Here is a 14,320-nt window from a genome sequence, read left to right on the forward strand (position 1 = left end):
GATAGGAGAGAGCGATACGACAGATCAGCCCAAAATAGCGGTTTCTAACTGGGAATCCAGGGTCCCACATAGCATTTGGAGGAGGCTAGAATGCTCAGCGCAAAAAGGATTTTACTTCTCATATTCCCAGTTTCATTGCGCTTGAAAAGGTTATTTCACAGAGTGTTTTCAATTATTTGAGCATGAATTGTAAATTGAACAATCAAAATGACACTATAAATATTACTGTAATGACGAACGAGGGGGCAACGCGTGCAAAAGGCCTTCGGAAGAGGGCCACGACCCACGAGCCATGAAAGATTAGGAACCATTGCTCTATACCCGTTTTAAAAATCATCATTGTGCGAGAAACTTAATTAAAATACCCATTCCTATTTTTGTAAATTCTTCTATTAATAAAACTCATAATTCAACCACGGTAATCAATCTATCTTAAACTCTGCTGTGTTTGTCGACACTTCCGTCATGGTTCATTTCCGCGTTTTTGACCTCTGACCTCGACAGATGGTATCTACTAATTTGAGTGCACGTATGTAATAATGAGACATGGTTCTGGTTTTTGCGTTTGTTTTGTGGGAGTTTGTTGTTATAGTCAGCAGAATGGCATAGTGGCAATAGCGTTAAGCCTGCCAATGTTGGGTCGTCAGTTGCAAATCTTATTTTTAAAATCCATACCCACAATCTCCCTCAGCGTGAAACGATTTTCGTCAGCTGTGCAAATGAGAGCAATTGTAAAAAACTAAATCCGGTAGCAAAATCTACAAATTTGACAGAAAAAATTCACAAGTACAAAAAGTTTTATTGGCGCTCCCGAAGTATGTGTACCAAGATGTCGCACAACCTGAACCCTTACCTTATACAGGGTGTCCAAAAAATTTCGGGTGTCCAAAAAATTTCACTCGATTTTATAGTAATACCAATTTAAAATTTCTTTGGTTTTGTTTATTAATAGTTATTGTTGTGCTTGTATTTCTTATTTATAATACAATAAAACCTATTTTGATTTAAAATTGTTATTGGTAAAAAATCGGGCGAAATTTTTCGTACCGTCAGGTTGTGCGCCATCTTATTGCATACTTCGAGAGCTTCGTTTTATTTTCTATATACATCACACGTCAATACGTGCGTGAAGCAACCCTAGAAGTAGTGAGCCATAAAAGGTAATAGATAAAAATCGCATGGAAAATAGGATTAGTCAAGACGAAATAAATGTTTAATAAACAATCAACAGACAAAAAAAAATTTGTTAAAAATCCATATCTGTTTTCACCACACTCAGCACATACACTCCTGTCATTGAACCATTCCTTTCCCGCCCTCTAGCGAAACCGCACCGTCGGATTAATCAAAAATCGCCACGATGATTTAAAAACTGGGATGAGTAGTACACGGCCTTTTCGAGACACCGTATTGTCACCGACGCTTTCGACCTTCTACATCACTGGTTCTAAAACATTCATCATAAATACAATATGTAAAACATTTAATTATATACTAGTGCAGGGGTTCTCAAACTTTTGATGTTGCGGAGCCCTTGAAAGGTTGAATATTATTCGCGGAGCCCCAAAATAAATGTTAAAATTGTTACTTTCAGATTAATATTCCTGAGCAAGTTAAATGTACTTTACTTATTTTAAATGCTGAACCTTTTTTAATAGGGTTAACACAAGTCATAAATAAATCTAAATTTCATACTAAAGCTGTAAATTTGACACTTGACGAACATATTAATAAATTAGGGGTCGAATCTTTTCTCTTTTGACATTTTTGGAAGACATAAAAGGCCGTTAATAACGTTCGCGATTTCATTTTGTTACAATCGCCGATTTTTTTCGTCAGCATGGCGTGTTTTAAACATCTTTACGCCGGTGTTTATTCTCCCTAAATCAAATATTTCCCTCGGCATATACATGTATTGTTACACAATGACGACGTAAAATTGCTTTTTTGTTCTTATGGGGAATTATGAGTTCAATGTGAAAAACATGTTACCATATTATTGTCATCGGCGACGAAATGCTAAAAATAATAAGCAATAAAGAGGTAAATCCACAACTCAAATTTCTTGATTGAAAAATGGCATTCTAAAATATTACAACTGAAATTTAAAATGGAAGATCACAGCAGACACAGCAGGTTTCAGCAGACTTACCTCAGATTGAAAACGCTTTTATAGACATTGTAAATCACAAAAGTTGGTGTTATGTGAGCTTTTCATCGAAGTAACTGCGAAATCGAAACACAGTCAATTGTTCGCGCGATGTACCTTTTTTTCCTATTCTGAAACTACCGACGCAGCCGCACGCAATCAATTGTGAGCGCAATCCGCGGTGTACCTTTTTTCATTCTGAAACTACCGACGGAGCTGAATGCAATAAAATAATTTTCAATTGTTCGTATTTTGCCCAGACATTGTGATTTTTTAAACGGCGATATCTTGCTTAAAAATAATCTCAAGTGCGAAAGAACAATCAAGTTTGACAAATCCCAAGATCGCAAAAATACGACCCCAATTTATTTATAGTTGGCAGTTTATGACATATTTCATGTTATTTTAGAATAGTATTCTTTCATTTTAGTAATCATAATAGTAATCTCGAATCAAACGTGAGTAACGACATTATAACGACGAGACACGTTAAATGCTCCATCGGTCATGGATTGAATATTTTACGCAACAGAAATCTCGTTATCCGTTTTTTTAATCGCGAAGAATGTTGCGCGGAAATTTCCGATTCCAATTTTAGACCACCTCCCTCTTAAGAATCCTGGCTGCGACACTGCTTATAAATAATGTCATTATTTAATTCCGCCTCTTTACCATATATTCCGAGACTATATTGTTGTCAGATTTTATCAAAGCTGTCATTGCTTCTTTGAACAGTTACAAAATTTTGAGTCAGTATTTTGAAGAGTAATCGAATAGCTCGCGGAGCCCCTGGGTTTCTCTCGCGGAGCCCTGGGTCTCCGTACGGAGCACTTTGAGAACCTATGTTAACTAGTGTTTACCTCAACTCGGTTAATTTTCGGGGCGAACTTAGCAAATCGCCGCGGCGCTGTAGTCGTAGTGCGCCGGTGAATTACAGGATCTTTCGACTCCACAAACGCAACCAAAATGACGGTATTTATTCGTAGCACTAATTAATACCACAGCAAATCACTATATTTCTTGCAAAACGAGGATTAGGCTGGACAAGCTGTTGCGTCTAGACAGGTCTAGTAGACAGGCAGGACGAATTGTCGAGAGAAAACAAAACGTATCAAAACCATATTTAAATCTAAAGCCACATGCAAACTTCATCTGGCAAAAGTATCCAAAATTTTGACTCCTTATTATCAGTAGGCCTACCTACTGCTATGTCCTGTCAAGGCAAGGAGACGACTGCTCGATCTGATGAAGGGTATTACACAATATATACAAGGAAACGTCAAACAGAAAGAGATCAAAATAACAGTCAGCGAGATAGCCTAACAGAAAACACATGAACTAACATGGGAAAACAATATGCAATACACAAGACTATGCCACTCATCAGTCTCCAAATTCCCCTATTTATCTTTCAATGTCGAAGTAGAACTTGTCACTATATAAATCAACATTATAACTATTAGGAGTCAAGATAACTTGCGGTTTTCCGCTCAATAGAGTGAGCCGTAATAAAGAAAAAATGAAAAATCGGATGGAAAGCAGGATTGGTTGAGATAAAGTTTTGTTCCAGAATCAAATTGAATGTTTATGAAACGTCTCACACGGCAGCGAAATGTTCATAGATCTGGTTAGATTACTTCTGTATGTGAGTGACATTTGACCCAGATTAATTTTTTATCATTACGAGACTATTCTCAGGCATTTCTTCTGCGTCTCTGTACAGATCGTTAATTTTAAATTGCACGTTACAGTCCCACTTTTCTTCACAACCACACTGATAAAGCTATCTAAGAGCAAACACATCAATCGAAATAACATTCGAATACATATTCATCGTAGATTTCATTTTTAAACGCCGTGTATCAGTTCTTTTTTAAATTTTGTTATTACATAGCGCTTATCTCGTTGTTGGTAGACTCTAAGGCAGCGGTTCCCAAACTATGGGTCGCGACCCACTGGTGGGTCGCAAAAGGTATCTTAGTGGGTCGTGAAAGAATGCTGAAAGCTTCGATTAATTATACTGGTTATTAGGATCGGTGGCGACTTGAATACGTAAATCTTCAAAAATACAAATTAAATTAAAAGTTTAATCTGTTTAAAGTTAAGTTTTCTATTTACGATCTTCTCAAGTGAACTAAAATTTTTCTACACAAAGAATGACTATGTGGCTTTTTTACGCATAGCAGTTTTGTACACTGTACACTCTGTACGGCACTTTTTACCGTGTTTCCTCGAAATTTAGACAGGATTTAGATACATTTTCTTTTGAAGAATGACACTATAATTTTTTTTTTGAAAGAGGTCTTTGGTGTTCATTTATCAAAAAAGAAAATTACATTGTCGAAAATCACGAGATTTTTCAATAAACATTATATAAAAACCTACATCCATTGTTTTTGTTTGTGACAAATATCATAATTGTGACATCTCACAATCTTGAATAGTGGTGTGATCTTAACCTTACCTCAGGTCATTGAACCTTCTCTCTCCCACACATTTTAAATTTATTTTAAGGGTAGGGTTTAATTAAAATGATTTTTTTTAAATTCAAATTAGGTCTTATTTTCAGTCCAGCAGGTCTTATTTTGGAGGAAACACGGTAGTTTTGCGACGATTAGCCATTGTTGTGTTCTGTGTTATGTCATAAATAGTTAAGTGGGTCGCCATAAGCTGTGGTAATGAATAGTGGGTCCCAACTCTAAAAAGTTTGGGAACCCCTGCTCTAAGGAGTGTTCGATAAATTTTACCGCCATTTTAGAGGTAAAATATTAAAAAAAATGAGGTCGGTGAACCAAACGCGTGGATTGTCACGTGCCTTTTTTGGTATTCCTAATTTGTCCGTTGGACTCCGATATGTAGGCCAGACGACAGTTATATACGATGGAGGTTCGGATTCGAATCTCCTCAATTTATAGCCAAGTATCTCGTGCCAGCTCCCCTCCTGCCCTCATAAAAAAAATGAAAAGAGACAAAAGATATCATGTACCATTTGTATTTGTCCGTTGGACTCCGATATGTAGGCCAGACGACAGTTATATACGATGGAGGTTCGGATTCGAATCTCCTCAATTTATAGCCAAGTATCTCGTGCCAGCTCCCCTCCTGCCCTCATAAAAAAAATGAAAAGAGACAAAAGATATCATGTACCATTTGTATTTGAACTGCCTGAAAAAAATACAACATACGATTCTCTGTTTCATACTCACACAAACAAGATATCGTTATATTAATCTGTATTAGGTCTGTTAGGCACACAAACCTAACTTGTAATTCTCTGATCTGCGCTCAGATATTCCAACCTCATTGCTGTACAACTCATTAATTTCAAATCGTGAACCGCCCTGATAAAGCTATCTGAGAGTGAATACATAAATCTAAATAACATTCGAATACATATTCATCGTTGATATCATTGTCAAACGCCGTGTAAAATTGAAGTCAAAAATGCGCGCGAACACTGGTAAAGGAGAGCAGCCAGGAGAAATTTGTTCGTACTTGGACAGGACATTTTACTTTTTTTTATATATATGTGTGTTGTATTACTAATATATTTTACCTATTTGGTAATATTGTAATGCGTATATAAGCACGTATTATAAACTATACAAACCAGAGTACAAACACGTGTCACAAGCAACTGAATACCAAATGCAAATAAACTTGTCATGCGTACTGCGGGAAGAATTAGGAGCTTCGTAATAGGCAAAGGGTGAGATACTGAGATGTTTCAAAAAAGGTTAGGAATCACTCGCCTAGTGGTTATGGTGTTGTTGGTATGACAGGTTAGGGTGGCCCAAAAGTAGATGGTGGCCCAAAAGTAGGTATACAGTTATCAAACCATATGATTTGAAGCTACTTGCAGTTCACTTTATGTTACTTGTTAAGTACCACAAAAATTGCTCATTTTTTAGATAATAAATCTAGTGTGAATTTTACATTAGTTTTCTAGCTGCTTGGAAGGTAACAAAAAATAAATAAAATAACTGTATACCTACTTTTGGGCCACCCTGTTCAAATGCTGATTTAATTTCAACTTTCTCGCTTCAGCCCACATCCCACACTACCCAAAAATATATCGTTATATTAATCTGCATTAGGACTGTCAGGCACATAAAGATAACTTTGTTCTAAGCTAAGATACTCCAACCGCATTGCTGTACAAATCATTAATTTCAAATTGTGAATGGCGGCCTCACTTCCTTTCTATAACCACACTGATAAAGCTATCTGAGAGTAAACACATAAATTCAAATAACATTTGACTACACATTCATCGTGCGTATTAATTCCAAATTCTCCCCACCCCCCTTTCGCCTGCATAGTAAGTAAGCACGATAAAGACAATAGTTATATTACACATAGCTCCGTATTCTGTCCTCAGATATTTCACTCGTAATTTTAAATTCTGCGCGGCAATCCCACTCTTCCCTTCAACCACAGAAATAAAGCTATCGTAAAGGATATACATAAATCTAAATAGGACTCGGATTTTAACGCTAATATCATTCCTAAACGTCTGTAGACTGTAGTATCTTTTACGAGGTTATCAGGGTTTTGGTTAGTTTTTCTAGAGCAGCGTTTCCCAAACTGAGCGTCTTCCGAGTGTTCCATGGAAAAAAAGATCAAAATTACGACTAAAATGGTCGACATGGCGATCTCGGGATAGTGAAGTTATCGCTCAACTGGCGACCGTTCAATATCGCGTCTCCGTCGGACTAAAGCCGACGACTTTTGGAGGGTAGGGGCATTTTGGTTGACCTTCTTCTTCCATCTCTGTCTGGTTTAACTTTGAAATGTTTAATTTTTTTAGCAAATTTAATCTTTTATGGAATGCTTAAGTTTTTCTTTATTAAATTTAACCATTTTATGTGATCCGCGGGGCGAGATAAAAAGCGTGAATACCCCGTGGCCAAAAAATTTTGGGAAACGCTGGTCTTCTCAAACTTTTTAAACCGCGTCCTCATTTTAAGAAATTGTTGCGCCCACCTCAAAAATAACTAGCTAACAATGAGCTATAAATAACACATAGTAAGACGAAAGTATGTTTCACTAAAAAAACACGTTGAAAATATTGAGGTAAAGCGAGCACCACCGCTCATGAACCACCGATCTAGTAGTTAGCTTGATCATTATGGCAAGACATGGAAAGGTTCTGGAAGGGTCCAAATGTTATGAAAATATAAAGGTTATATCTATGTTATTCTACAATACAACATACATAAACACAGCGGATACATCAAACACTCGTCTCTGTTCTATACTCACTTTTTGTATCTGAATTCCTATAGAGCTCATCACTTTCAAATCGTGACTTTCGGTCTCATTTTCATATCTATAACTAAACTGATAAAGCTATCGAAGAGAAAATACGCAAATCCAAATATCATTTGAACCGATAATGATTATTCCTTATCTAACTCCCCTTTCCCTATAAATATCATGCTTACGTCAAATATTGCGCAAAAAAAAAATTTAAAAACATTAAGGGTTAGCGATTGTCATAGATCGAGATGTGCAACATTTTCATGGGTGGGCTATATAACTAACTTTAGACATCTAGCTAGGCCATGCAAAATATAAGTTTTCTAAGTACACAACAAGGTGCCAAGCAACCACAATGACGGATTATTACGTCATACTATAGTTTTAAATAAATATTATAAAATCCCACAGCAACGAAATACTTTAGCGAAAAGGGCCACACTAAATGGCCTGGCGGGCGGAATTAGGCCCACGGGCCGCCTGTTGCACACCCCCGTAGCCGTGTCCTCTGTCAACACTCAGATTTTTCCCTATTAAGCGTAAAGTCCTATTTCGAAATTTTATGATTGAATAGGTGTCTAAATGGATAAAAATAAATATTATTTTATTGCTTATTTCGCTGCGTCTTTTGCGGTTTTGCCCGGTGCTTTTATCACTCTACTGAGGAGCAACAGCCGCATTTTCTTCTTTTGTGTGCCCCATCAAGATGTCTGAAGTTGATCGTATGGCCCACCGACGCTAAATGTTACATCCCCTGCTCTAAGCACAACATCTATATAGTTCCATCAATTTATTCTCACAAAACCAACAAGTAAACTTCAACAAATATAATATGGACTTAAACATTTTCTACTCATATGGACCCCGTCTTTGAATTGTACAAATGCCCACTAATACGTATCGTAGACGAATAATATTTATGGAAAGCACGAAATGTTCTAATTACCATGATGTACAAGGTGATGAGCGTTGGATTTTACCTGAGATCATTAAACTTCCACGCCACTTATTTAGCCCTAACCACTAAACCAGACCACAAAAACTTTCATAAGCCAAAAATCATCAAGTACAAATGTACTTCAACCAAAACATGTATATATAAATTATACGGCCATAAATTGTAACGCTCAGAACTCTACATAAGTGGGCACTGATGCGTACTTGTTATTGGAAGTAATACTGGTCACAGCACCCATTTAGTTCCGTCATCTTATCCTCACAAATGATCAAGTACAAATAAACTTCAACAAGCCAGCAGTAATACGGACAATAATATCCGTGATAGTCTACTTTCCCACTAAGCTAACGTTATAAGCTTCAAATGTCGCGCCTGACTGTCGCCTTCAATGATATAAAAGTACTGGTCACGACTAGGCTTACCCACTTCAAATTCGTACCGGTACACACGGGCTTAAACATTTCCGGCGCCTCATCGCCCCCATCAAAAAAAATATATCTAAATTTCCACATCTACGGCACTTACAATGCAACAAATGCTGGTGTTCACATGGTACCCGGGGCTTGAAAAACCTTATTTTTAGAATCAGCCATGCAGTTAACGACAATTAATGGTAATCCTGAAGTATGCGTACCAAGATGGCGGACACCGAAACGTAGAATGTGTACCTAGTTAGGGTTAGGCCACAATTTTTGGTACCAATAGTACGGGAGTCACGTGGCGAGTCCCGGAACTCGCAATAGAACTAAAATTGGGTGTGATAAATATTTGTTTTTATTGATAAAACTATTTGTACACAAGAAAAATTGCGTTGTGCATTTGACAGAGATATACAATGATAAATATACCCTAATTTATAATGTTTAAAAACAATTATATTAAGTTAGGAATTACAGCATTGAAGACGCGATAACCTAGTGCAGGGATGGCGAACCACTGACCCGCGAGTCACAAATTGACCCACCGCGTGTTATTCGTGACCCGCTAAGGCACAGATAAAATAAAATGCTATCATATCAGTGATAAAAATTGATAAAACCGGCCCTAAAATATTCTAGCAATAACTATTATAACCTCAGTTGGGCAATCAGGGCTGCGATCGCTCATATTCAATTTGTTAATTTTCGAGCCGGTAAAGGTAATTTTCAAAACCCCTAAACTTGGACGCATGTCTGCACCGCTCTGTATCGTTATCCAGCTATTGGCTCTGACATCGTTTATGACATAACAATGCAATTGATGTCCATTTCTCGCAACGTCTTTTCTCTTTCGGAAGTGCATCTTCAGACTGTTTTAGGGGTTATACGAATAATACAAAGCTATATGCTTCTCTGCATTTTATCGTCTACAATGCCGTTGAGAAAACAAAATCATTCAGACTTGAAATAAAAATCTAGAATCTGAAATACCAATAGGGCAGTGTAAAAGTGCCTTAATGTGGTTAAAAGCTGATCAAAAAATATAACATTATCAGAGTGGAATTCCTATAGCAATTAACCCCCAAATGTATTTACTATATTCCCTCCAAATTCTATTGAACCGTAAAATAATTTGCCCTATCAACCTAAACGTTTTTGGTAACTCAGATGCGTGTTTTCGTACTCTAATTTCATAAAATCGCATGGCATAAAAAATGATAGAAGTGCTGCATAAGTGAAGCCCAAAACTACATCGACAGAAGCTTATAAGATTTGTTTCAGAAGTTTTTATAGATACAAACATTGAATAAATATCTGTGACCCACTCTCTTCTGTTCCGCGATAAAATTGTGATTTTTGACCCATTCATTGAAAAAGGTTCGCCATCCCTGGCCTAGTGATTAATATCAGTAGCTGCTTGTATAGACATTACTGAACAGTTCTTCAATTTGATTGGCGGTGTTGTGCATTGCGCTAAGCGTCAGGAATATGCTCGCCACCTCACCTCTGATTACCCAGCGCGAGTTCACAGGTTCGAATCCCGTGCGGGGATAGTTATGTGCGAGTAGATTGCTGGACTCCTCGTCGCCGTAGGGTGGTTCACGTAACCACTGGTCGGGTATGGTTCTCCACCATCAGGTCAACGCTCCAAAAAAAAACTATTCCATACGCGCGAGCTGAACTTTCCACAGCGTTTATACCAGGGGTCACCAACCTTTTCTTCGAAGCCGAGGGCTACTTTTAGGGTACAGATTAAGCTGCGTGCTACCAGTTCAATGTACACTTCTAAAAAAATCAGTTACTCGATTAAGCTTCAATTATTGATATTATTACTGGTATTTAGTGAAGTATAGACACTAATAAACTTTAGGATTCTTCAGGAAATCAAACGATTATCACAACGTTGCAAATAAATTTCTATCAATAGCACTTGTATTTCAAAACTGAGTGTTTTTAAAATGATTTTTAACACTCTGCACAAGTCTAAGATAAAATGGACCTAACAATTGTACTATCAAATGTTGCATAGTATTATACTCCGACGTGTAACTTGACACTGTAACTCTGAGAGAGTCTTGCATATTTTCATCAGTGAGGCGTGTTCCATGTTTGTTCCTGGTGGAGTGAGTTGCGGCGCTATGGCCCATCGTGTTAAGCGTTAGGTTCGCAGGTTAGAATCCCATGCGGGGATAGTTAAATGCGAAAGGATTGCTGGACTCCTCGTCGCCGTAGGGTGGTTCACGTAACCGCTGGTCGGTTAAGGCTTGCTTCGCCATCAAGTCCAGGCTTCCGGAAACAAATAACTAACTAATCCCATACCCGACATCGAATGGTAACTGGCGAGAAGCCGTGGTTTGTTATATGGTTAAGCCGTCCTATCGGCTATCTTCTCCCCAGGGATAAATATGTAAATCTCTTTCTATCCTGAGTTTGTCAAAAATGTTAAAGGATAGGTTGAAACAAACGATGGTCTCGTAAAATAGGATTGCTGTATGATTTGAATCGCGAGCTTTTTCTGACTGTACTGCACTGACCAGTGGATAGTTAGCGCGGAAGATTACGTGACAAGATGTGAAATATTTCTCCGCTCTGCCGTCGCTAAAATCGCCCCACTAATGAGACACACGCAGGCTGTTTTTATGGTGGTATAAATATATCCACCTACCATTCATTGTGAAAATGATGGTTTTACTTTGGAATCAATAATTGTATTATTACTGCTCCGCTAACCAACGGACAAGAGAAAGCGCGGGTTCGTGGAAAGTAATCTCAGTGTGATGTCATAATTGGAAGAGTGTTAATAAGGTTGATGATTAAAATAATAAATATAGTGTCATTTCTAGTTCCCATATAAGTTTGATTTATACTAAAATAGCAGGACAAAATTTATTTGATCCAGCTTACTTATAAGAGCCGTTATTAAGCTTAGTTTGGAACAGACCTGCGGGCGACTCATATGGTCTTCGCGGGCGACTTGGTGCCCGCGGGCAACGCGTTGTTGACCCCTGATTTATACACTATCTCAGGTTACAATAGAATTGAATTACCCAGATAAACGCTTTTCGCAAACCAGAGATCAACCCATATTTGTATCGACCGTATAGCTATCCTTTGTGGGGCCAACGTTCCAGTTCAACGCAAATGAGGCTCATAAATATAACCTCGCCCTGGGATTTGTCACAGTTTATATTTCATTGCGATATTCTTACATTTGTAGATTGTTCCCTAGTGCCTCAATTGTCAATCTGTGTGTAGACCAGTGGTCACCAACCCGTTGCCCGCGGGCATCAAATCGGCCGGGATGACCACATGAGTCGCCGGGCAGATCTGTTCTAAAATAAGCTTAATAACGGCGCTTATAAGTAAGCTACTATCTATTAATTTTTGCCATGGTATTCTTGTATAAATCACACTTATGTCCTATTTGGGAACTGGGAATAATTCTCATGGTAACGATCATCCTAACTTTTATTTGACCTCAGTAATGTGATGGGTCATTTAATACTCTCCCAATTATGACAACACACAGATGTATGCACCTTTCACGAACCCGCGTTTTTTTCGTGTCCGTTGATTTGTGGAGCAGCAATGTCAATAATACAATTATTGATTTCAAGGGAAAATGGCAGAAAAACGAAGGAAAACTTACCATTTTCACGATGAATGGGAGGTGGATTTCCTTTTACCACCGCGAAAACAGCTTGCGTATGTCTCATTTGCGGGGCGATTATAGCGACGACAAAGCGAAGAGACATTTCAAATCTTGTCACTATCCATTGGTCAGCGCAGTACGAGCAGAAAAAGCTCGCATTTTAAATCAAACAGCAATCCTATGTTACGAGATCAGTGTTTGGTTCAAGCCATCTTTGTGAATCAACATTTTTTGACATGAAGTTCACAAGGAACTAAGCACGGAATACGTCTTACTGATGAAAATCGGCAAGACCCGCCCAGAGTTACAGTGTCGAGTTACACGCCGGAGTACAACACGATGGTGGAGAGCTTTAGACCAGATTTGTTAGGTTTGTTTGGTTTTCTCCTTGTTGAAAACAAGATATTCATAATTAGGTAAATGTTTTTTCAAATGTAACATTCGGCAGTACAACTGTTAAGTTCATTTCATCTTAAGGTTATGCAGGATGTTTGTTAAAAAGTAGGTACATTGTGAACCTGTGGTTTCCGATGAATCGGCCACTCGTGGTCCCAGTGTCTTAAAATACAACCAAAAACTCCAATTAAAGCAATAATGGACGCCTTTTATTTTGGATGACTGAGAAATGATGAGCAATTTTTTCTTATTTCATCCGTACAGGAACGGACTAAAAGTAGGCACTCGAAAATTAGGCACTTTTTTGGGCACTTCGGAAAAAGATAAAACGGCTTAATAATAATTAAACTGACAATGAATTAGCAAATTCTAATCTTTTTATGAATGTTACGTAAAATAACCAATTTATTACTAAAGATGCACATGAGTCTATTGGTGTTATTTAAAAGTTATAAATTAGTACCAGTAGGCGCCATCGATTAGGCACTTATTGCGCCCATTTTCCATTTTTCCGAAGTGCCTACTTTTAGTCCGTCCAATATTCTAATATTAAATCAAAGGTATTCCTGTAGTGTGCAAACCAAGATGGCGGACACCAGAACGTAGTATGTGTACCAGGTAAGGGTTCGGTCATAATTTTATTCCTATTTTCCCTATTTTAGTTCTATTACGAGTTCGAGGACTGGCCAAATGACGCCCTTAGTATTTGTACTGAAATTATGGCTAGGCTTAGCATACGTCCCGCTTCATGCGGGACAGTCCCGCTTTTTAGTGTCTTGTCCCGCCGTCCCGACAAGTCAGCTAAATGTCCCGCTTTTGCGTTCAGCCATCCAGCATAATACACGAACATGTTCTCGTTGCTGTGTAGCGCAACGCTAGCCTACTTACTGAAGGTGAATGCGTTATTTTGTTTGTTTCGTTGTTTCCGCTAACATTGTTAGCGAAGTATCACATGTAAAATCAATTCTTATTGGTCCTGTTCGGACGTTCACGTGAATGTGACATTGAGCAACGTCTTTTTGAAGGTTGTAATCTACAGAAAAGCATACTTGGGCGAATAAGTAAATTCTCAATGCTTGAAAACGGCAGACTATCTCATTATTCTGTATTCCTTTTGCTGTACAAAAAAAATCTAAATTCGGATCATTTGTATCGTTAGCGTCTATTTCTTTCTATTTTTCGAACTGAACCCGATATTTAGACAGAGAATAATATGCGCATGAACTCTCGATGACAATACAGCAATATGGGCAATGAAGACAACCGAGATGACTTTAAATGTAGGCCTATGTAGTAAAATCGGAAACTGTAAAGTTACAGGATTACAGATAAGGGGTCGTGTCTTTGGAGGCGTCCCGCTTTGAAGTCAAAAAAAAATATGGTAACTCTAATTATGGCCTAACCTGGTACACATACAACGTTCCGGTGTCCGCCATCCTGGTTCACAAACTACGGGAGTACCAAATTAAAACCGGTAATTTCTA

The sequence above is a fragment of the Styela clava genome, chromosome 10 (assembly GCF_964204865.1).
Source record: "Styela clava chromosome 10, kaStyClav1.hap1.2, whole genome shotgun sequence".
In the NCBI taxonomy this organism is placed as follows: domain Eukaryota; kingdom Metazoa; phylum Chordata; class Ascidiacea; order Stolidobranchia; family Styelidae; genus Styela; species Styela clava.